General features: G+C 41.6%; 1 pseudogene; it reads left to right on the forward strand.

The window, feature by feature from the left end:
* The window catches only part of LOC141917609 (dymeclin-like), a 170,299-nt pseudogene that overhangs the window by 121,949 nt on the left and 25,774 nt on the right, over positions 1-22,576 (forward strand).

Raw genomic sequence — 22,576 nt, forward strand, 5'->3', positions numbered from 1 at the left:
ATGGCCACCATGGGATGTTGTAGCTGAGTGTCCAGCAAATCTTTGCCATCTTTCTGGGTGAATGGTCAAAAATGCAAAATGTCATTAAGAAATCTATCACCATCCAGCTTGCATCCGTGCTATGAAATACCCCAGGTACCACCCAGAAACAGGACAGCGCTCAGCTTATAGCCCGTACCCAGGACCAAGGGTCAAAAGGTGAGCCAGGCTCAAGCGAGGAGTTTCTGTGCGGCTCAGAGTGGAAGTGGGGACAGGAGCACTCGAATCAGGTGGTGACATATCTCGTGTGGCACCCGAAGGCTGGCTGAAGCAAACATTAGGCTGATGAGATTGCAGGCCGCAATTGCAGAGAAAATGGCTTCAGCAAGACTACCTTGAATCTTTAAGTGTTCCTTTCTCTGAAACTTAATACAGAGTTATTTCATTGTGAAAGACAGCCTCACGTCCACCCTTGCTTATAAATGTATCTTCATAACATCACAAGTGATTGAAATTCTGATTTTCAAATTACTATTATTTTCCATACAAACTAGCATAGGAGGAAAGAAAACAGAAAGCAGAATAATTTTGTCTCGTTTTTTATTAGACGGTAAAAGCCATGATGGGTGGTTAAGCAAAGTTAATCTGAATGACACATGGATGTGCCTCCCTTTTTCTGCTACGAATTGTTAACATTTAGAGGCTGGAGATTTGCATTCATTCATAATATAACTTTTTTAACCAGTTCTTTATTATTATAAAAATTAAAATTGATTTAATGTCAAATTAAATTAAAAGAATGAGCACTCAGGTAGGAACCAGAAGATGGGTACCATAGATTACGCAGGTTTTTGGTGACACCGAGTTCTTCAATCCTCTACTGACAGTGATTCAACTGCTTTATCTTTTGATGGATAAATATGCCTGTAAGGAACCTAACTGTGAGCACATGCTCAGGGTTTGGTATTTAGGCTCCCTGACTTCTTTGATATTTTAGAAGCCTTATACTTTTCAACTGTTTTCACACATCAGTCTTTCCAGCAGTATGTAAGTATTGAATTCTCTGGAAGCCTTTGCCCAGGAGGATGTCATGTTAATTATTAATTATACTGCAGTAAGGAAAGCAACAGTATTCCAGGATGGTCTGATACAGAGAAATTATTACTTGTTTTACTTATTTACTTATAGAAAACTGCTTAGCAACTTATTTCCTTACTTATAGCAAGTTATAGTGTTACTTATAGTATTTTTTAATGTTGCTAAGAATCCTGCTTGCCCAGACTGTTCTGTGGAATTTTACCAAGAACTGCAGTGTTCAGCAAAATAATCATGTTTTTGTCCTTGAAGAACAGGTGTAGTCTAACTAGTTGGACCTCAGTAATGAGTAAAGATAGCCATATACGGATTGTAATAAGATAGGATGAGTAAACCAGCTGAAAAATATTTTCTGTTGTTCAAGAAATTGGCTAAGAGAATCTGCGCATGCTCCAAGGGAAAAACAAGGTGAGAAAGACTAGGAGCCTTCCTCCCAAAGACGCCCCCCAGGAGGCAATGCGCAGGTGCACAGAGAACATAAACTGCTGACACCAGCCTCTAGAACTAACCCAGCCTCACTCATGCATATGTATGTTTGTGTTATGTAATCCAATGGATATGTATATCCACACTCTATCAGTTTCTGGTAAAATGTGCTGTTGGTGTGCAAGCTTTGTGGAGAAATCCCCTTGCACCCCGGCCGGAGTAAACATACCTGCTTTATAACTCCATTCGAGTTGTAGAGTCTGTTTTCTGCGAATCAGGTCAGAGATGAGAACATCTAGCTCTGCCTGGAGTTTGCCTTGGCTTTGCACATTTGTGTGTTCCTTGGTAGTGTTTATCAAACTCAAATTATTTTTCTCCAGATAATGTTCTCATTCTTTGGCTCATCATGTTTTCCTCTGCATACTCTCAGCTTGTTTCCATTCTCTTTTCTCTGGCTTTATCACTTGTTTGTTCTTTTTTCTTTTAACACAAGAGACCCACACTACCCAGAACTGTACCTGGATCTTTTGTAGCTGTTGCTGCCTGGTTTGTTCCTTGTTCAACTAGTACATGACCAAGCATCTGGCTTTTTGCCTTAAAAACAAAAATCTTTGCCAAAAAGTACCACATTTAATTCCTATCCTGAGAAGGAACCATGAGGTGGTTACCTAGAACTACCCATAGTAATATTAGTGCTGTGCCTACATTCCCATCCCTTTTGTAGGCATGATTTCCATCTCAAAAAGTTGGTACCAAGCTTTAGCTTCCAAGTTTCTTTTAATGATGGGTATAGTTATTTCTGTGGGCATAAACAAAAACAAGGAGGGGGAGGACTGGGACTCAGTGTCAACAGAGGCAGCTGAGCTCTGTTTTGTAAAGGAATAGCATAATAATTTTAAATGTGAATGCTACATTGAATTTGTCAATTGTAAGCAATAGGAAAATGCCATCACTTTTAACTCCTCTCATTTAAATGTCCTGTTTAATAGATTGAAACTTGTCTATCTGTCCCCTCAAAATCAATATCTGGCTTTTCTTTTCATATAACAGCTAATTCAGTCAAAAAAAATAGTCTTACAAGGTTGCTGTGGATGATGTGATAGTCCTTGTCTTGGCCATACATGTTCAGTGTTTCAGCTGTGTTCAGCTGGTCTGAAAGTTAATATGCAGGGTGATAAACTTCTCTTCAACTGAGAAATGTTTTTGTAACCTTATTTATATCTGTTGTGATGCCATGTCTAGATGCAGACGGGCCGTAGCTTGATACTGATGATACAGAGCAACAAAAACACACAGCATTTTATCAGCTCTTACAGCATTTCTCCATTGTCTCATCCAAATGCTGTCCTTGGCTTTCTGCTTTTTTTTCCTGTTTTGAAAACTTTTAAGCCTTTAAAATTGCTTTAATCGCTAATTATAGGTGTGTACAGCTCTCCAGATAACATATATGCAATACTAGGATTCAGTCCCACTTCTCTGTCTTTTATGGAGCTCATTCTTCTTATGATTTTTTTGTTATAGCCAGTTACGGTTAAAAATCTTCACTGTATCTCCTGGATTTCTTCATTTGGGTCCCAGATTCTTCACCTGGAATACTGTAGCTGAAAAACAGATGGCTGGTTCTGTCCATCAGCTTCTAAAAACTTTAAATATAATTACTGAGCAATAACCTCTGGTAACTTTTAATTGTTTAAAGCTGACCAATAGCAGTATGTCTTTTCTTGAATGTCGTGGTTTGAGCCCAGAGGGCAACTGAGTACCACGCAGCCGTTCACTCACCCCTTCCCCCCCAGCACTGGGAAGGAGGAAAATGAATCAAAAGGCTCAAGGAATCAAGATAAGGACAGAGAGGGGTCACTCACCCATTATGGTCACAGGTAAAAGACAGGCTCGTTAGGGAAAATAAAAAGGACATCACTTTAATTCAAAACACTAAGGACAACACTTAACAGACAGAATGGGACAGTGAGAAGCTTATTGTATCTTAAAGACACCTCTCCCTACCCGCTTCTTCTTCCCGGCTCAGTTTTGTTCCCGATATCTCTACCTTCTCCCTCCATGACACAGGGGCAGGAGATGGGAGTGCAGTGAGTCCACCACTTCTTCCTCCAAGGTGTGGGAGAAGCACTCTTCTGCATTCTTCCTCCGCTCCACGTGGAGTCCCTCTCACGGGAGACAGTCCTCCATGAACTTTCTCTGCTGTGAGTCCTCCCCACGGGATGCATTCTTCTCAAGGTGCTCCGGCATGAGTCACCCCCACGTGTTGCAGTCCTCCCAGTGCTGGACTACAACAGCGGGGGCTGCTTCTTCCCACAGAGTTCCGGGGGTCCTCCACAGGCTTCAGGTGAATCTCTGCTCCTCTGGTGACCCCCCTGGGTGGCAGGGGGTGGCCCTGCCATCTCACCACAGGATACAGAGGGGCTCTCTGCTCCGGTGCACCTCCCCCTTCCTTCCACTGACCTCAGTATTCCTCTCGTAATACTTCCTTACAAACCTCCTACCCCCTCTCAGGTTCCCCTTCTTAAATACTTTATCGCAGAGGCACGGCCACCATCGCTAATTGGCTCGGCCTTGGCCAGAGATGGGTCCGACTTGGAGCTGGGGGAGCTTTTGAGAAGCTTCTCACAGGGGGCCACTGCTATAGCCTCCTTCCCTGCTACCAAAAACCCCACCACAGAAACCCAGCACATTGAAATAACATGTTTAGAGATAGTTAGTAACGCTTTCTGTTTAAACTAGCTGTATGCCCGGGTTTTAAGGTGAACATATTTTATTAAAAAGCATTTAGTTTTTGAAAAGCAATTGTGTGGCTTGTTACCTTTCTGTTAACTGGATAGATCTCACTTGATCCTGAATCATAATGTTTCTGCAAAAGTAATGTATTCTGTATTTTACGATAGTGTCTCAGCCACTAGGTCATCCTGATGCATTGGGGAGACAATTACGCTGATGCTCAGAGCTTTTTAAAAGCCACCATAATATTCCATATTCTGAAATAAATTCAAGTTGATAGGCACGTACCACTCCACAGAAGAGTTAGACAGGTCTAGATTTTTCTTCAGATTCCAGCTGAAGCAATTATTTCAGGTTTTATCCAATATACACACATTTCTCAGCATCTAACTGGGATGCTATTTCATGGCACACTAACTAGGAAACTACAGACGGAGGAATCACCTGTATTTTGAATGCAAGGATCATTTCTGTCATAGAAGAATGCAATCCCACTGACAGACTAAGTAGCTGCGGTGATCAGCTTTGTAAGGGTTTCTGCCAACATTGTTAGCTACACTACAACGGTAATTCAGGTGGCTGAGGCAAAGCTATTAAAAAAGAGATCTTCACATTCGGAAAAAAATCTGTGACCTCTACAGTCAGTCAGACATTATTGTTAAAGAATAAAATTTCATTGTAGTGCGTGCACCAAATACTGTTCTTCAAACAAGAATTTCAAAAGGTTTTCATCGCTTAAATCTCCTTTGTACATGCAGAAGACAAACTGAATTAGAGTGCTGCTGCATTTCAGCAGCAGTATAAGGACGGCACTCACTTCTCCATGGTCCTCAGCGCCGTGGAAGAGATGGAGGAGCAGGTTAGGGGAATGATGCTGTCTTCTGCAGGGCCATATCAATGCTTGCAGGAAGAAATATATCTTTGCTTTCCATTGAAAGTAGCCAGAGCAAAGTGGTAGCAAAGAATTTTGCTCTTTATGTGAGTCTAACCAGGATAATGGCAAGTTCCTGTATTCTTTTCTGCCTTGCTAAGAGCATATATCTGACAAGTGATGATTCTTACAATGCTACCTTATAGTTGAGTTATTTTCTACTATGTACAGATTGACTGACAGTCCAACAAAATGCTGTTGCACGTACAGCCTCATTATGAAGGATTTAAGTGCCTTATGATAACTCAGAAAATGACTGCTTTGTAGGCTGTTGGCAAAATGAAATGCCAGTGGTTTCAGTGTTTGTACTAAGCTGAAAAACTCAATCCAGTTTGGTATGATTCATGTTCTTGCCAGACCTGTAAAGTCTCACAGTCCAACGTTTGATGTGATGGAGACACGTAACAATACGAACAAAGTAGATTTGCCATTTTTACCCTATCCCAAGGGAGGACAGACAGCTCTCTGGTCTGAACAACCATATCAGGCATATTCTGATGTGCAGCCCAAGCAGAGAAATCCAGAAGGCTAGCAGGGGTTCACATGCCACCTTGTTCATCTTAGAATGTCTGAGTTTCAAAATCATCAGGAATGGTTTGTCAAAGGCATTGATAAGATGAAAAGCTCTACAAGTTTATCTTGAGCATTAAGGCGTAGTGCACTACAAAAGGAGATTTCTTTTTTCATTTATTACAAGTATTCTTTAATGCCAAAAAAATACCAAAAAAAAGGGCCAGGGACAAAGGCTGGAGAACAGTGGCAGATGTTAAAGGTACAGTGGGTTTTGATCCAGTCAAGTTCTCCTTCTCCTGTCTGCTTTTCTCTTTCACCAGACAGATTTTATTTTTCTGATTTTTTTTTCTCTCTTCTTCTCCCTATCCCTCCTCCCCAAGCAGGGGCTCAGAAGAAAATGTATTAAATTAAATGTATGCTGTAGTGCTTTTACTTAGCATAGGAAGGGTTGAAAAGACTAAGTTCACTTAACCCTTAGTGAATTTGGCTGATTACAGTATTTTAATGCTTTTTGGCATGAGAAGATGGCTCATGTTGAGAGAATCAAGCTATGAGGCTGAATACTAGAGTGCAGTGCATTTCGGTTAAAATTTTGGTTATTACAGGAGAAAACAGTTCTCTTTCCAGATACAGGCATACTAGATCTGCTCACCATTGAGACGTTAACCAGCTAATAGCTCCATTAGTAATAATTACCTGTGCGCTGTCTTTATTACCTAATATATTTTTACAATGAAAAAGGGCACACTAACCTTTTATTCCTTTCTTTAAAGACCTGAATGTGTTCAAGGAAGTGATCCGAATGATGTTGGAGATCATCAACTCCTGCCTGACAAATTCTCTTTATCAGAACCCAAACTTGGTGTACGTGCTGCTTTACAAGCAGGATCTGTTTGAGCACTTTCGAACTCATCCTTCCTTCCAGGATATAATGCAAAATACAGATCTTGTGAGTGATACGTTATTTAAAGGTTGCTTACATGTTGTTATTTGATCTCTTTATCCTTTTGATAGGTGAAAAATATTCATCATCTCTATCAGTTTGTTTTAGAAAGTATTAAAATGTTGAGTTTCTCAACATTTCTGAGCCTCCATTGTGACATCTTCTAGGCAACATCTTTAACTCGGCAGAGCCAGGGGGGTTTGTGATGCCTCTGGTAAGGAATGCCCAAGCTGTGACACATCTTTCGCTCCCCTAAGGAAGGACATCGTCAGCTTCTCATAACTGCCCCTTGCTAGAAACCTGTCTTTTGGGGGAGAAAAAGCAGATTTTCATCATCAAACAATCTTTTTCTTTTCTCTTACTCCCATCACCTGCCTATTAATGATTACAGGGAATTTTTAAAAAATAGCTAAGAGCAGGCATTCGGCTGCTTTTATTCCTTGGGCTGTATCTGAATGTGTGTTGCTTTCACCTGCAAAATGCCTCTCCACAGCAATCCCATTGAGTAAGTAAACATTTTAGATGAAAACAAAAGGAAATAGCTGTGGATCAGAAGGTGTTACTGGTGTGGCTCTCCATGGAGTATGACTTTGGAAAACAGTTGTTAATTAATTTACTTCTGCATCTGATAGTGGCTTTCATGTTCATATTGAGAACCCAAGTAATGATTCCTGCTAGAAAATAACAGATTTTAAGTGCAAGAAATATTTCTCTGTCCTCTAGTCAGTATTTGCAGAGCTGAGCGATGCTTGAAGTCACGCTATGACCACTGGATGCGAAATACTGGAAGGGGAGGCTGAACAGGATGCTAAATTTCTTGCTGCAGTGAATAGCACATTTATTCGGTGTGAATAAAAATCTGCTGAGGTTCTGGTTCAATCTGCTTTTATTTTAAAATATTACAGAAGATTGACAGATTTCTGATGATCCATAAAGGAAAGTGTTGCTGTTAGCTCTGCCTCTTTGAACCTGCCTCTCTGCTGTTAGCTCTGCCTCTTTGAACCTGCCTCTCCACGTGTCAGTGGCGCTCAGGTCGCAGAGACTAATACTGCAACACCGCAATTAGCCTGCCTCATTAAACCTGCCAATCCACATGTCAGTGGCGCTCAGATCGCAGACTAATGCTGCAGGAGGTTAAGACCTTCACGGGGACATCAGTACAAACACCAATATGATGGATACAAAATGTCTGTTTATTAAACTGTGTATCTCACCTATATACGTTCACCAAGTACCTCCTTCGTGGGTGTGCCCTTAACATTACAAGCCTATCCATCACCTTACCTCGTAACAAGGGAGGGCTACAGCTATTCCTTCTGTACATCGCGAGATCTTCCGAACGCCACTCCCTACATTTCCCCCTCCCCATGCTTTATAACATCATTATTCCTGATTGATTGTCATTATTGCGCTGTTCCAAGCGGTGATGAGCAAGACCCATACGTCGATCTAAGAACAAAACATTAACCTTCTTAAACAATCTACAAACTACAGCACTAATACATGTAAAGGCGATACAAGTAGCAAGAAGCACACCACATATTCCAATAATTCCCCAAATGAGCCAATCCCAACTAAGCTAATTAGTAATCTAAGTCCACACGTTGTCAAGCCACCCAAACCATTCTGGTTTTACAAAGGTGGCTGTGATGAAGACATAGCAAGATTCTGCCCCTGTATCCAGAGGAAAACAGACGTCTTCGCGGTGATGTTCTCGTGCCCGCTCTCTCCAATATCCTGCGTGAGTCGGCGACACGCAACCAAGGAGGGTGATCAACCACCAACGCTGTAACACAAAACTCCATCTTATGTTAGATCAGGTTTTACACACCGTGCGGGTATCCATTTGATTAGGCCGTCCTTTTCCACTGCTGCGTACCCACGCCCAAACACCCTCAGTGACCACTCTGACTCCCAAGCTATCGTGCCTGGTTCCCTGATCTGGACCAAAGGATAGTTTTTTGTCGCCTGGGCTGGTATAAAATGTTTCCACAGGGGAGGTGTAGACTCATCGCCTCGAACAAAATGATTTAGGGTATACAAAGCGCGTGACAAAAGAGCCTGTTGGCGGTCTATGGGTATTGTCCCTCTATGACCTTCCCCCTCCCCAAGCTGTTGGAGCTTTGCTTTCAGGGTGCGATGTGCACGTTCCACTATCGCTTGTCCTTGACTGTTATAAGGAAGGCCGGGTACTAATTTGATGTCCCACAATGCACACCATTCTTTTGTGCGTCTAGCAACAAAACAAGGGCCGTTATCTGTTTTGATCTCTTGTGGCTTCCCTAACAAGGCGGTAACGCCTTCCCAATGAACAATAATGTGTCTGGCTGTTTGCTTACGAGCCATTGTGGCTAATATTGTAGAGCTAAAGGTGTCAATGGTTACTATGAGATACTTATTTGGTTTTAACAATTCACATGTTGTTACATCAGTTTGCCATATCTGATTGGAAGAGAGACCCCGTGGATTGACACCTGCCTCCCACAGTGGGCCTTTTTGACAGTAGGGACAAAGTGCCACTATGTTTTTTGCTTGTGACAGAGAAATATGACATGTTTTTGCTAAGGCTTTTGCTCCAAGGTGTAAAAAGGCATGTAAACTCTTTGCGGCGTCCAGTGATGACACACCCCGTGCCGCTTGCTCAGCCTTATGATTGCCTTCTACAATCGGACCTGGTAGGGATTGGTGACTGTTCACATGTGTAATAAAGGCCTGCCCTATGCGCTGTTGTAGAGCTTCATAAAGTAAGGTCGACACTTCCGTCTGCACAAATCCTACTGTTGTCATTTTGTGTACAAGTTTATAAACATATAAAGAGTCTGTAACAATATTAACAGGATTCTCTGCCTCTTGCTGGAGTGCCATTTGGACTGCTTTGACCTCTAACCATTGTACAGATTTGTTAGTTTGAGTCCACATCCTCTTTTCTTTGTTTTGCAGCAGCACCTGCAACACTTATTTCAAGACTTTATGAATTAAGGGTTAGGGAAACTTCAAAAAATGCAGCATACTCAAAATAGTTTCACAGGAGGCTAGAAACAATACAGCAGTTACAGTTACTAGTTAAAAGAGTAGGCTAATTTCACTACTTTGCGGGATATGACTAAATACTACAAAAATAAACAGTAAGGAAAATACAGAATAGCACACTTACTTAATGGGGTACTAACATTCAGATCCGCAATTGCTGGGGAACCCTGGATGCAGCGAGAATTTAGAGTGCCCTTCCTCACAAACCGGAAATCCTACGCGATGCGTCCATCCGTAGGTGAGGCATCCAACATCGCTGCAAGCAGGTCCAGCCTCATTTATCTAATTCAGCAGGCCAAAATAACTGGCAATTTTCTTTGAGCGGAAACATCTGATTTCATCCTCCTGTTGGGTTCCACCCAGAGCCTGGCCACCACTCAAGGGGGAAAACCAAGGGAGTTTCTAATAAGGTTAAACACTTGGGGTCCTGCTTCTTGATACTGCTAAACAAGGAACTTAAATACACACATTCTTATAGCATTCCATCCTTATTAATAACTACATTTTATCTAAGCTACATCTTTTACTGGTAACTAATAAGTTTATATATTTCATCAAGGAGTTACAATTACTGTTATCATTTTCTCTTAAAAAGGTTGGCAACCATAGTGTGATTAAGGACAGAGATATTTTGTCCTATTGCAGTTGCAAGCATTACCCATACATTCTGCTTAAATGATCAGCTGAAGAGATCGTGAACTGTTGGCACAGGGGCATCCACAGCCGGCTCCTGGGTGTCCACCAAAAGCTGCCTCTCACACCTTGGGTGTGGTCACACACAGCTTGCTGGTAACCACCAGGACTGTGACCTGTGAAAATACAAGCATAACCTCTTCCCCAGGTTATTAAAGGATATGGTCCTTCCCAATTACCACTTTCCAGGACTTGAAGCCTGCCCTGGACTTCTTGTTGATCTGGTATCTGCGACGAGAAGTGACACAATATTGGTGGCACCTTTCATGGTCAGTTTGGCAAAAATTTCTGGACGAGTAGTGACCATCTTGTGCATTTGGTGTGACAAAAAAAATCCATTCAATAATAACAAGAGGGTCACTAAGTGTTTCATCCCACTGAAACAGCAGAGCATAGGGCTGCCCTGAAGGATTAAATGATATCAGTTGATACGAATGGCCGGGCACACCTCACGATGCTTGTCTTTCTGAGATGGCATTAGCTACCTGATGGAGATCTTGTTTTGCTTTCTCTGTAAGTACTCTGGGTGATGTCAGTGAAGGATCTCCTTGCAAAATATCAAACAAGCTTTGCAGATCATCATTAGTTAGGCCCAACAACAGCCTTATCCAATTTATGGCTCCCAACAGTTTATGTAAATCATTTAAAGTCTTAACATCAGTTTTAATTTTAACCTGTTGTGGGACAATGGTCTGTTCACAAATTCTCCACCCCAGGTACTGCCACGGTGATGATCGCTGTACCTTTTCAGGTGCTAATTGTCACCCCATTTGAGATACTGAGTCTTTGGTTAAAGCAAGAGGCTTTTCCATGATCTCCTGTGTTTCTGCTGCTATAAGGATGTCATCCATATAATGATAGATAACAGCCTGGGGGACCTGCATTGTGGGAGTATTCTTTATGCCTTATGGTAAAACAACCCAGTGATACCGTCTTGCAGGTTCACTAACATTAATACTGGAAACAGAAAGGGCAAATTTAGGTGCATCATCTGGATGCAAGGGAATGGTAAAAAATCAGTCCTTCAGATCAATTATTGCAAGATGCCAATTTCAGGGAATCATTGTTGGGGAGGGCATTCCTGGCTGTAACGTACCCATATCCTCCATGGCATCATTAATGTGTCGGAGATCATGTAAAAGTCACCAGTTACCACTTTTGTTTCAAATAATTAACACCAGCGAGTTCTAAGGACTGGTGGTAGGTATGAGATGTCCTGCACTTAACTGTTCATGAATTAAATCATTCAGGTGGCACAACTGTTCCATTGGCAAGGGCCACTGACCCACCCACACAGGTGATTCTGTTTTCCAGGTTAGTTTCAGGGTGGGTTTAGGGGTGGGTTGTGCTGCAGTGGCCATTAAGAGAAATTTGATCCAATTTGAGTTCCCCATTGAGCCATACAGTCACGACCCCATGATGTAGCAGGGGTTTCCAATATAAATGCATGAATATTTGCTACCCAGTTTACTGGGCTCCTTACATGAATGAGATCTTTGCTTTGAAATGTTACAGCATGACCACCAACCCCGAAAAGCACTCGAGTTACCGAAGCTCACAGATATTACAGTCACATCCGCACCAGTATGTAAAATGCCTGTCAGTTCAACAGATTCTTCGGCTTTAGTGAGGTTACTTTTTATCAGAGGTCGACTTTGTCTCTCTGTCTGAGCTCAAAATGTTTGAGGGGTACGTGCTGGTCCAAATCCTGAGTCACCCCAGCTGTAGTAAAATAAAGAAGCTGAGTAAGTCTGACCTCTGGTAAAACGAACAACCCCTGTAAGGTTGTAGATAATTTTTATGACAATACCCTTCTTAGACAGATGGTACAAGGGTGCACTCTCCCCACAGAGTACGCACCTAAATTCAAGACAACAATTAACACAGAATTACTGCCTCCGCTAGAGGAGATATTTCACCTATGACACTTCAAACACTGAGCCCGAACAAACAGGCAGCACCGATGACCCAGCAGGCGGGCACTAGGACGCTCTGTCAGAGAACTCCACACTCTGCAGCTGCAGCTGGGCTGCGTCTCATGCACGCAAAACAATCACACAAGGAGGTCTCTTACACTTATTACTCACACAACATAAAATGATAAATGCTGCAAACATCAAAACACTGTTAAGAATATATAAAGCCATTGCTTATTGATTATGTGGTCTTGGCAGACAAGGGACGTCGCATTCCAGCGTCAGCACCTTCTGTAAAAACTGCCTCTTCTGGCATTGGAGGGGGAGGGGCTTGGGAAGGCCCAGGGCCGCCGCTGTCAACTCCGCGCTTGCAGGCCAATCACCCTCTTGATCACGCGCTGTTCTCGCGGTAGCATCTTCTCGCGGTTCAGTACTTTTCCACAGTTTAGTGTTGCAGCTGTCTGTTGTTTTTCCCTGCCACCTTGGCATAGCTCAACAGCCTCTTATCTTTCTTCCAAGGCCTGTTTTTCATCAAAGCCTAGCACTTTCTCACAGGCTGTGCAAGGTTGACAGGCCAATGCCTCCCACATCTCCGCCCCCCAACGCTGCATGTCTGCCTTCCATTTTTCTGCTAGTTCTCCCCTACGCACCTCGGTTTCCCCCTCCCCATCGTCGGAGCTCGCTGAGTGCTCCTCCGGGGGTCCGCCCCATCATCGGAGCTCGCTGAGTGCTCCTCCGGGGTAGCTTTCATCATCGCATTTCCTGCCCCCAAGCCATTAAATGCTCCGGCTTTCCTAATTTCACTTGTTCTGCTAACTCCGCCTCTATTTGCGGCCAGAGCTCTGGCTTCATACAGTCTATAGGCTCTGCTAAAACGCCGAGCCTTATCAACCTTTGTAGCATTGCTTTTAATGTTCTCGACTTCATAGAAGTCTTATTTTGTTTACCCCATCTTTTCAGTACCTTAACTGTGACATCTATGGCGCGCCGCGGAGTCTCTCGTCCTGCGTAGAGCTCCTCACCTCCTGCTGTGCACCGCCGACTGCCACAGCTTATCTCTTCCCGGAATCATGTCGTAAATCACGTCGGGGTCACCATTTGTTGCTGTTAGCTCTGCCTCTTTGAACCTGCCTCTCCACATGTCAGTGGCGCTCAGGTCGCAGAGACTAACACTGCAACACCGCAATTAGCCTGCCTCATTAAACCTGCCAATCCACATGTCAGTGGCGCTCAGATCGCAGACTAATGCTGCAGGAGGTTAAGACCTTCACGGGGACATCAGTACAAACACCAATATGATGGATACAAAATGTCCGTTTATTAAACTGTGTATCTTACCTATATACGTTCACCAAGTACCTCCTTCGTGGGTGTGCCCTTAACATTACAAGCCTATCCATCACCTTACCTCGTAACAAGGGAGGGCTACAGCTATTCCTTCCGTACATCGCGAGATCTTCCGAACGCCACTCCCTACAAACTGTGACTATTATAGTACTTTAAAGTTAGATACTTGCTGACATACTGCATCATATGGGAACTCTTGACTGTGGATTTCAAAAACTTACAGAAAGTAACTCACAAGTCAGGCTCTTAAATCCATCATCCCAGAAGGGAGCCGAAACTTTGGGGCTATAGTTCAGAAATAAATGCCATTGTCACTTTTAAACATTAACGTGACAATCCACATAAATGTGTCCGTAGTAGGAGGTACACTTATCTAGTTAGAATATATAGCACAGCAACAAATTTTGAAGTGAAGGCCATATATATTTTTAAACAAAATTGCAACCCTTATGTTTGTTTGGCCATTTTTCTTATATGCCTGGTTATTTTTATTTATTTTTTTTTTAACCCTGAAGAAGCCAAGGGCCAAAGTAAATTAGCTTTAGCATCTGTGGAGTCTGTGTCTTTGAAATTTGGTGACTCCTTTTGTTCCATGGTTAAAACTGGATTTCAGCAGTCTTTAGAGAGACTTGTTTGTAGCTCTGTGTAATGCAAATACAGTTGATGAGTTGGATTGAATACTAACAACACTTCATTTTCAGAAGCATCCTTCACATAAGATAGAAGAAATTGGTTAACTTAGAAGCTTTATGGAAAGTGAAATAAATTATACTGCAGTCCTTTGAAATGTAGCTTGACTTGAAACTTGCGATCCATGGAGCTTCATATTGCTGGACTCAAGACGTTTGAAATGTTGGCATAGTCTGGTAGTTTTGGTGAGTCACTTATAAAGCATATTTATTTATTTTTCAAAGTTTGCTTTAATATTTTTAAGTAAAAACAAAAAAACAGAACTCTTCATATAGTTGCTATTCCAGTAAGTGTTTGCATAGATTTTGAATGTCATACATGTCAAGATTTGTTTTTCTTTAGTGTGGTGTAAGACGAGTCCTTTTGCACATAAGGTCTTAGTTACAGCTGAGTATATTATCTGTTTGAATACTGCCAGGTCTAACAGTGGTGGTGTGTACTGTGGCATTCACAACCTCTTGTTGGTGCTCCCAAAGAGAGTTAGCTAACATTGTAACTGATACCATGTTTATATGTTACTGTCAAGGCTATTTGAAAAGGGGATGTGCTCTCCACCTCTCCCCAGTTGTCTTCTGAATGTGAAAATGATACAGTATCACATTTTTTTTTAATTATTTTTTTAGCATTAGGGGGAAGGGACCAAAAAAACCCCCACCCCTCAAATGGCTCCAGGAAGCTTAATTTTTCAAATGTGAATGCTCCTGAGAACCCCAACAGGTTAGGTTTGCTTTTACATAGCAGCTGTCAGTCAATTTTGGAATTAAAAGCAGCTTTTTAACTTTAGTTTACTTCAGTGGTTATAAATTCTTCCATGGGGATGGAGAAAAATAAACAGTAACTTTTGGCATTGTTGACTAGAACAAGAAGGAAAACAAAAAAAGGCTATTTTATTTTGCTTGTCTGCCTGGAACACAGGTAAAAATATATTAATGCTTTTCTGAGCATCAGCATAGGAAAATATGCATTAACAAACTCTTGAATCTCTGATCTTTAAACTGTTTCTCATGTAATAGGAGTTTCTTACTGTGGGAGATATGGACATTGCAGACTATCAGTGTGATTAAGCAATGCCCATTTTATTGTGGTGAAGCAAGCCTTTTATAATGCAGGTGAGAATCACATGATACAATCACATGGTATAATTCTTTCTGATTGGACAGTTAGCTTTGCACATGCTCCTTAAGCTTTCTTCTGATTGGATGAAAACTGCCACATTGACATTGTACAAACTTCCTTCTCCGCCCAAACCCACACCCTGAATTGTTTATCTTCCTGGGTTCTTCCTCATTCTTTCCAGGTTATTTCCTTGCTGACGCTGAGGCTTTACCAGTCTTGCTCATATGCAGGATTGCTCACATGTCCATTTTCTCGCAGGGACTCCTTCTGAATCCCCACATCTTACTGTAAAGGAGCCAAAAATCTTTTTGAACAGAAAATAATAATCATGCTTTCAACTTAGAGCACTGTATAAAGCTTTTCTTCACAGATCAAGAATAAACAGAGAACTTTGACCTTGTTCAGCTTTCCACGTGACGCAGCCTATAGCTCCCATTGCAAATGCATCCTTTGCAGTCTGTCTAATGCTAAAATCTATCCAATAATGAATGATTTATCCTTCTGTATTTCACTTTTTTCTGTTGGAAGGGTGGGGGGGAGATTCTAAACTCCAGAATACCGAGTCACTCCTAGCACTTGGCTTTAAAACACATAAACAACGCAGACAGTTACATCCCAATGCCTGTTTTATACAACCGTGTGTTTTCAGCCCAGTTGCTTAAAGTCGAATATAAGGTGTGTGCTTGACCTGGTTTATTTTTGCAGGGGATCCCGCGTGTTGATGAAGCACTATCACGTTGCGCCGCAGCTCTGGCTCGAAATGGAGTCTGGCAGCACCAGCATTTGGATGGTGCCGTTTGGCTGGGTGGCGATAAGCAGAGAGACAGTCTGGCTTCTTCCAGGACTGTCTTGGTCATGTCTGAGTTCTTGACAGTTCCCAAAGCCTCTGGCTCATTTTTCCCCTGTGGACTGTTCATTTATCAGGAAATGAAATTGGTTACAGGATTTTGCATGTTGCCAAACCTCACTAACGAAATCGGGTTCCTTCCTGCTTTCAGAAGTAAGAACACATTAACTCTTTGTGCTTGGTACTTGTTTTTATTGCTTTTGCTGAAAAAAAGCCAGGTTCCTTCTAAGTTTTAAAAGTTTTTGGAAATTGCTGACACACTTTCACCCTATATGAATGCACTACCAATGCAGCGAACTTGATAATTTTGCCTGTTACATTTGTTCCTTTGCATCAAGGTTGCCTCTTTATAAAGATTATTTTATGGCATTTGAATTATTTTAACGTGAGATTTACCTACTGAATTAAGTGTATTCTTGCTTGAATATGTCATCTAAAGTAGAAGAGGGAAAATTAAGATTTATTAAAAATACAAACAATGCTTTGTTGTGTACAGGGAGGTTTTAAAGCAGGTTATATAACTTATAGAATCTTAACCATAACTGAATAGAAATATATCTTTAATTATGCAGATAGGATGACAACAAAAAAAACCAAGTGCAAACAGGGTGCAGTTGTTTCTGAATGTATTGCTGTGTTTGCATGTAGTTAGAAGCCCAGTTTCTTACAGCAACGCAGCCACCACTTCTTTTAGATGCTATTTGACTGTCACTATCTTTCATTATGTATCAAGTTTTTGGCAAACTCCAAAAATCAAATACACTTTTAAAAATCCAAATGCGTATTTTTCTGAGACTCGCCAACCATCAGGCTATTCTGAAGTTCATAGGGTAGTGCTGGTTGGCAATCACTTATGCGCAAGCAAATTCTCAGTGGGGCAGATTGCAGTGAGAAATAAGAACCATTTTATTTTTATTAATTTATTTATATTGATAGGTGCTCCTAGTGATTTTTCATTTATCCAGTGGTCAACATCTGTCTCTTAAGACCCTATAATTTTTGTCCCTAAGCAGCTGAGCTAAACTGTTGTCATTCTCCTGTTGCAATACTGTGTTTGTGTGTTTAAGAGGGGATGGAGGAATGACCGTTAGCAAGTTGTCCACTGATGGGTGCAGATGGCTGTTTCTGTATCACTTGAATCATTTCAGTTTGTGCAATGATGTGTCGCTGTGGGAGTGTTTCTATTGTAACATATCAATATGTTTTAATGCAATCAATAGTTGTAACCTCCCGTGTATGAAATTAATAAGCCCAGAGGTAAAGCACAGTGCATGTATGGTAATTATTATGTCTGGAAGTGGTTGCTGCGTTAATTGATAGCAGTAGCAAGTAATACAGCCTTACTTAATTTCATAGCTTTTTTATATGAAGATCCTGTAAACAGAATTTTTGCACTCTATTATATCAGAGCTCTTTCTCCTTTTTATTAAGAATGGATCACTGTGAAAATATTTAGAGCTCCCTTAGCTTTGTTACAATTTTGGATCCTTTGTCCATAAGCAAAAAGTTGCTGAAAACAGCTTGCTTGAAACCTATGCAAAGTACCATGTAAGTCTCATCTACCACTCGCTGAGACTCAGTTGGTGTCTCAGGATCATCATGCGGCTGGTGCCAGCAAGGGACCCCGTTCACAGCCTGCATCCTGCAAGGCTAAGCCATTGCAGAAGATAAGTAGGTGACTTGGCCTCATTGCTGACATAACTGAGACTCATGAAAATCAGATGCTTTCAAAGCTGTGTCTACAGCTGAAGTTAACTTAAAATTTAGCATTCCTTGCTTTTAAAAAAAATTGTATACCCTATATATTAAAAAAAATAGCATACCCTATACAGTATCTATGTTGGTCCTTTTCATTCTGAACTGGGGAAGCCAGAAGATTGCTAAGGGCTGTGCGCACTTGGAGATCCCTCATGTCTATCAATGAAAGGTTGTTGATGGTCAAGGGCAAAGAGGCACTAACACTCAAATCCAAACTTGCTTTATATGTTGAAAAATCAGTGAACTTGTCATGGTCCCAAAAAGACCATTACTGTCATCAGGGGAAGCTCCAAACAGTTTAATCCAGTTTCTCTCTTTAACCTTGGCATAAGATCATTGTTCTCTTTGATACCTACAAGATAAATGACTGGCTGAAAATAGACTAATTTGGAGTAATAGGTAATAATAACAATTGAATTGTATAAATCCAAATATAATGTAGGAAAACCTTACATGTAGTGTTTTCAGAATCACTGGTGAGGCTTCAGGATTATGGTAGCAGTTACATAAAATATTTGATTTAAAAAGAAAGCATTTTGATTGTCTCCTTTACATCCTACTCATAGTTTGATCACAGTTCTCTAGGAAAGATGCATCCTGTTCCTACATAGGGCTTTGTTTATCTTACCAGAATCCAGAGAAGCAAATTTCATCCAGAGATGAAGGAATGCAGCAGGAGCTGGGTATTGCACAAGACAACAGGATAGCTTGGGAGGGTGGTGCCTTCAGTGAGTGACTTGAGTAACAGTGATTCTGCAGTTCAGGAATGAGGTGTATTGGCCAAGATGAAGATGAAAGGTGGGCTAGCACAGGACACTTCTATTCCCAAGCTGTTGTCTACACAGAGACTAATATTTACATGGAGGCTTAATGTCTGTCCTCTCCACCCCTGAAAACTCTTACAGTTACCTTCTGGAAGCTGCATTCTGGTTTCAATCACTTCATTCCAGAGTAATTGCTTTCTTCACAAAGCTGAACAATTATACTGGAATGAAATCACCTTACTCTGGAGTTACCATAGCTGCTTCAGAAGAGCTATTCAATAATGTTGTTATGCAGGTCAGTCTTCCACAGAAGTCTGGACAGTGTTTTGGTTATCCAAAACCAGTTTTGAGTCAACTGAAATGTTCAGATGACAAGGTCCTCTCTACCCAGCCAGAAGACATGTAATAATAACAATTTAATTTTATAAATGCAGATATAATAATATTAATACAATTATATATTTTGTTAGCAATTCTGAGACTAATTCTTCAAACCAAGAAAAATGTAAAAGGGAAGATAAACCCTTTAAGGAGCAGGGTGATCAGCAGTGCAAGAGTTTTGCTGTTCCCCTGTATGTTTCTCCTGTGGTTGTCTTCACTTCGCTGTCACCTGGGTTTAGTCCCTTCACTGCTATGCAGAACTGTAACTTTAGTTATAGCCTTGTACCCAGCCGAGCTGATTAATGTCTCAGCCTTGCCAGTGGCAATTTGTGGATTGTAATTAACTACTTCCCATTAAGACAACAGATGAAAATTCATGCAGTTACATGCAGAGGCTTTAGAAGATGGAAGAGTCTCCTATAACAGCAGTTATTAAAAGGTTGGGTTTTTCTTTCTGACCCAGGATTAGGCCATCAGGAAACTATCAATGTTGTAAAGTTAATTCCTTTGAACTGGAGCAGGAGCAGAGCTGGAGTCTGGGCAGAACAGAAGATGGAGGGTTGGTTATCAAGATTTTAAAATGCATCATGTTGCTGAGTAATAATAAAGTTGTTTATTCATGTTTGTGATTAAAGTTCGTAACAAAAAAAAAATGGGGTGAAAGAACTGTTTGACAAGTAGACTGGGAAGGAGCAACACTGATAGGAGCATAAAATTGGCTGTTCATCATTTGTGAAGGATTTGGTTAGCATCCTTTCATCCCCGGTGATAAAAACTAGGAAGGGAGTATGAAAGAAAGTATAATGAAGAAGCAGCAGCGGTACTCTTGTGGAGGCTGGTTACCTCTTAACTAACAGTTAACATCTGCCTTTTCTCCTGAAATAGAGCAACAATTACAAAATTGGTGTTATATAAAAATATCCAGGTATCTAAATATGAATCTTAAGAAATAAATATGTAATTCTTCATGCATCCTCTAGAGAGCAGAAAAATATTTCAGTAATGGACACAAGGGAAGTCCATTGCAACAATCTTCTCCTCCCTTGAATCAGAAGAGTCTGGTTGTGCTCTACTGGTGACATAGTCAGCATGAGAGGGCTCTTCAGCAGCATCTTCATTTCATGTCTGGTGAAAGATGCCTAAACCAGTTCTTACCCAGGAAGCCGCTGTTTTGCAGTGATGAGCAGGAACCATTGCTGTTAGGAATACTGTTTTGGAGGAGAAAAAAGTGATAAGTGGTGGCATTTTCCTACTGTCACCCAGGATGAGGGATGTTGTCCTCTGTGCTGCTGCTCTCCAGATGGCAGAACATCCTTGCACCAAGGCATTGCCGGTGGTGATAAATGTGGGGCCTGATGTTAGGTGCTCTGCAAACTTTGTGGAGGGGAAGGGTCAGGAGATGACATACAAACTCCAGTCACTAAAAGGAGCATGGATTGTCAAAAGACATCAATCAACTATTTCTTTATGTACAACTGAAGTCTGGTCTTAGCCTTTCATTGCACTGTGAAATACCATATGAGTGTAGCAACAGAATCTGATTTTTCCATGTGAGCTCTTGAGAAGCTGCATTTCCTGTCAATGCATCTACTTTGATTTAGCTGTGAAATTTAAAAATAAATAAATATTCCCTAAATTTTTTCAGTGGCACACATAGAGATAGGGTCATTCTCTTACTTTATGGGAAGGAAGGGCACAGGTAGAGACTTTGAGCAGAAGAATTTAAACTTTACACAGATTCTAATATGAAACAGTCTGTCTTTTTGTATCTGGTGGTTTGTCACCAGCTATACTAAATTGGTTGATTTCATTGCTTTAAGAAGCTACTACAAGAAAGACATAGAAAATGTAAGGCAGAAAGCAAGCACTGAAGAAATGAGAGGATAGGAAAGCAGTGTGAGACTTTCCAAGTCGCTCCCCATAGTAACAGATCTCTAACACTGGTAAACAACATTTTGCATGTGTACATTTCTCAAAGCTACTTCCATTCTGCTAACGTTCACCTGCTGCATCATTTGAACTCTGTTAACCTTCAAGGATGATCCTGTGAGAAACTGTGGACTAAGGTATTGTTTATTAAGATTTATGTTAAGCTCAATGTAAAATTAGACGACAGAAACCACTCATGCAAACAACCACTGGACGCCGCCTGTGTGAGATAAGATAACTGTAATCACTCACACAAACTGAACCAGATACTGCTCATGCAAGATAACCACCAGATTTCCAGGAAGCGACAAGAAACAGGACAAGACAGCCCATATAAGGATATATGAGTAAAAGATCAACTATGAGACAAAGAGGGAAGACTTCTTACTTCAGCCTCAACAAATACCAGGAGGCAGGAAACGACCCCCCCTAACAACAACTGAAGCATGCGCGGAGTACCTCCACTACCTCATGAGCACGGAAGTAAAGATGTATAAAAAGGGGACTATTTGAACTACTCAGCACGGCAGTTGGCGGAGCGCAGACTCCCCTGCCGTCCAGCGCTGTCTTTGCTCATATTCTACTTGCTATAATTAATAAAGAGTGAATTATAGTCCATTGTGGTCTCAATTTATAACAATTCCTGGTGCCGTGACTCGGATAAGGAACGGTGGGCTTCTGTCCTCCGGGGAGGCGCCCCGCGGCAATCCGCGGCCCCGCGACTGACAGCCTACCTCAACCTTACCGACGAACCTAAATTCTAGAATAGTGAGCAAAGGAGAAAACCGGTAAAATCCCATAAAAATTCTGTGCACGGGAGTCCGGACGAAGACGCAGGACGCGTAAGTATATTGCGAATTTGCTCGCAGGTTTGCCGTTCGGGCGGGACTGGGTTTCCTGGAATATAACGAATGAGAGGTTCGATATACTGAACCAAGCGAGTGTGGACTCTTAAGTACTGCGTTTCCCATCTCCCGCGAGGGATTGGGCCAGGAACAAGGGGAGTGAGTGAGTGTATGTTTGTGGATATTCCAGAAGATGGGGGCGAAGGGCAGCAAGCCTTCGACTCCCATGGGAAGGGTACACACTGTACCTAAGAATACCCCTTTGGCATATGTCTTAGACAATTGGAGGTATTTCCCTGGAACCCTAGGGAAAGATAAGCAGAAAATGATAGAATACTGTACTAAGATATGGGGAGGGAAGAAGATTTCTAAAAATACCTTTTGGCCAGTCTATGGGTCAGAAGAAGATTGGGTAAGACAGCAATTAAACCTCTGGGTCAATAATAAAAAACCCCTTAACCCGGAGGAGAGTCAGTATGCGGAAGTATGGATAAAAAGACCGGGAGCTAAACTTTACCCACTGAATGAAGTAAAAACTAAACAAAAGAAAAAGCAGGAAGAGTTAGGCGAAACCCTTCTAACCCCCCCTCCTTACATTCCTCCTCCTGCTCCCGTAGCCCCTCCCGAGGTCCCCAGAGCT

This window comes from Strix aluco, chromosome W, assembly GCF_031877795.1.
Source record: "Strix aluco isolate bStrAlu1 chromosome W, bStrAlu1.hap1, whole genome shotgun sequence".
Classification (NCBI taxonomy): domain Eukaryota; kingdom Metazoa; phylum Chordata; class Aves; order Strigiformes; family Strigidae; genus Strix; species Strix aluco.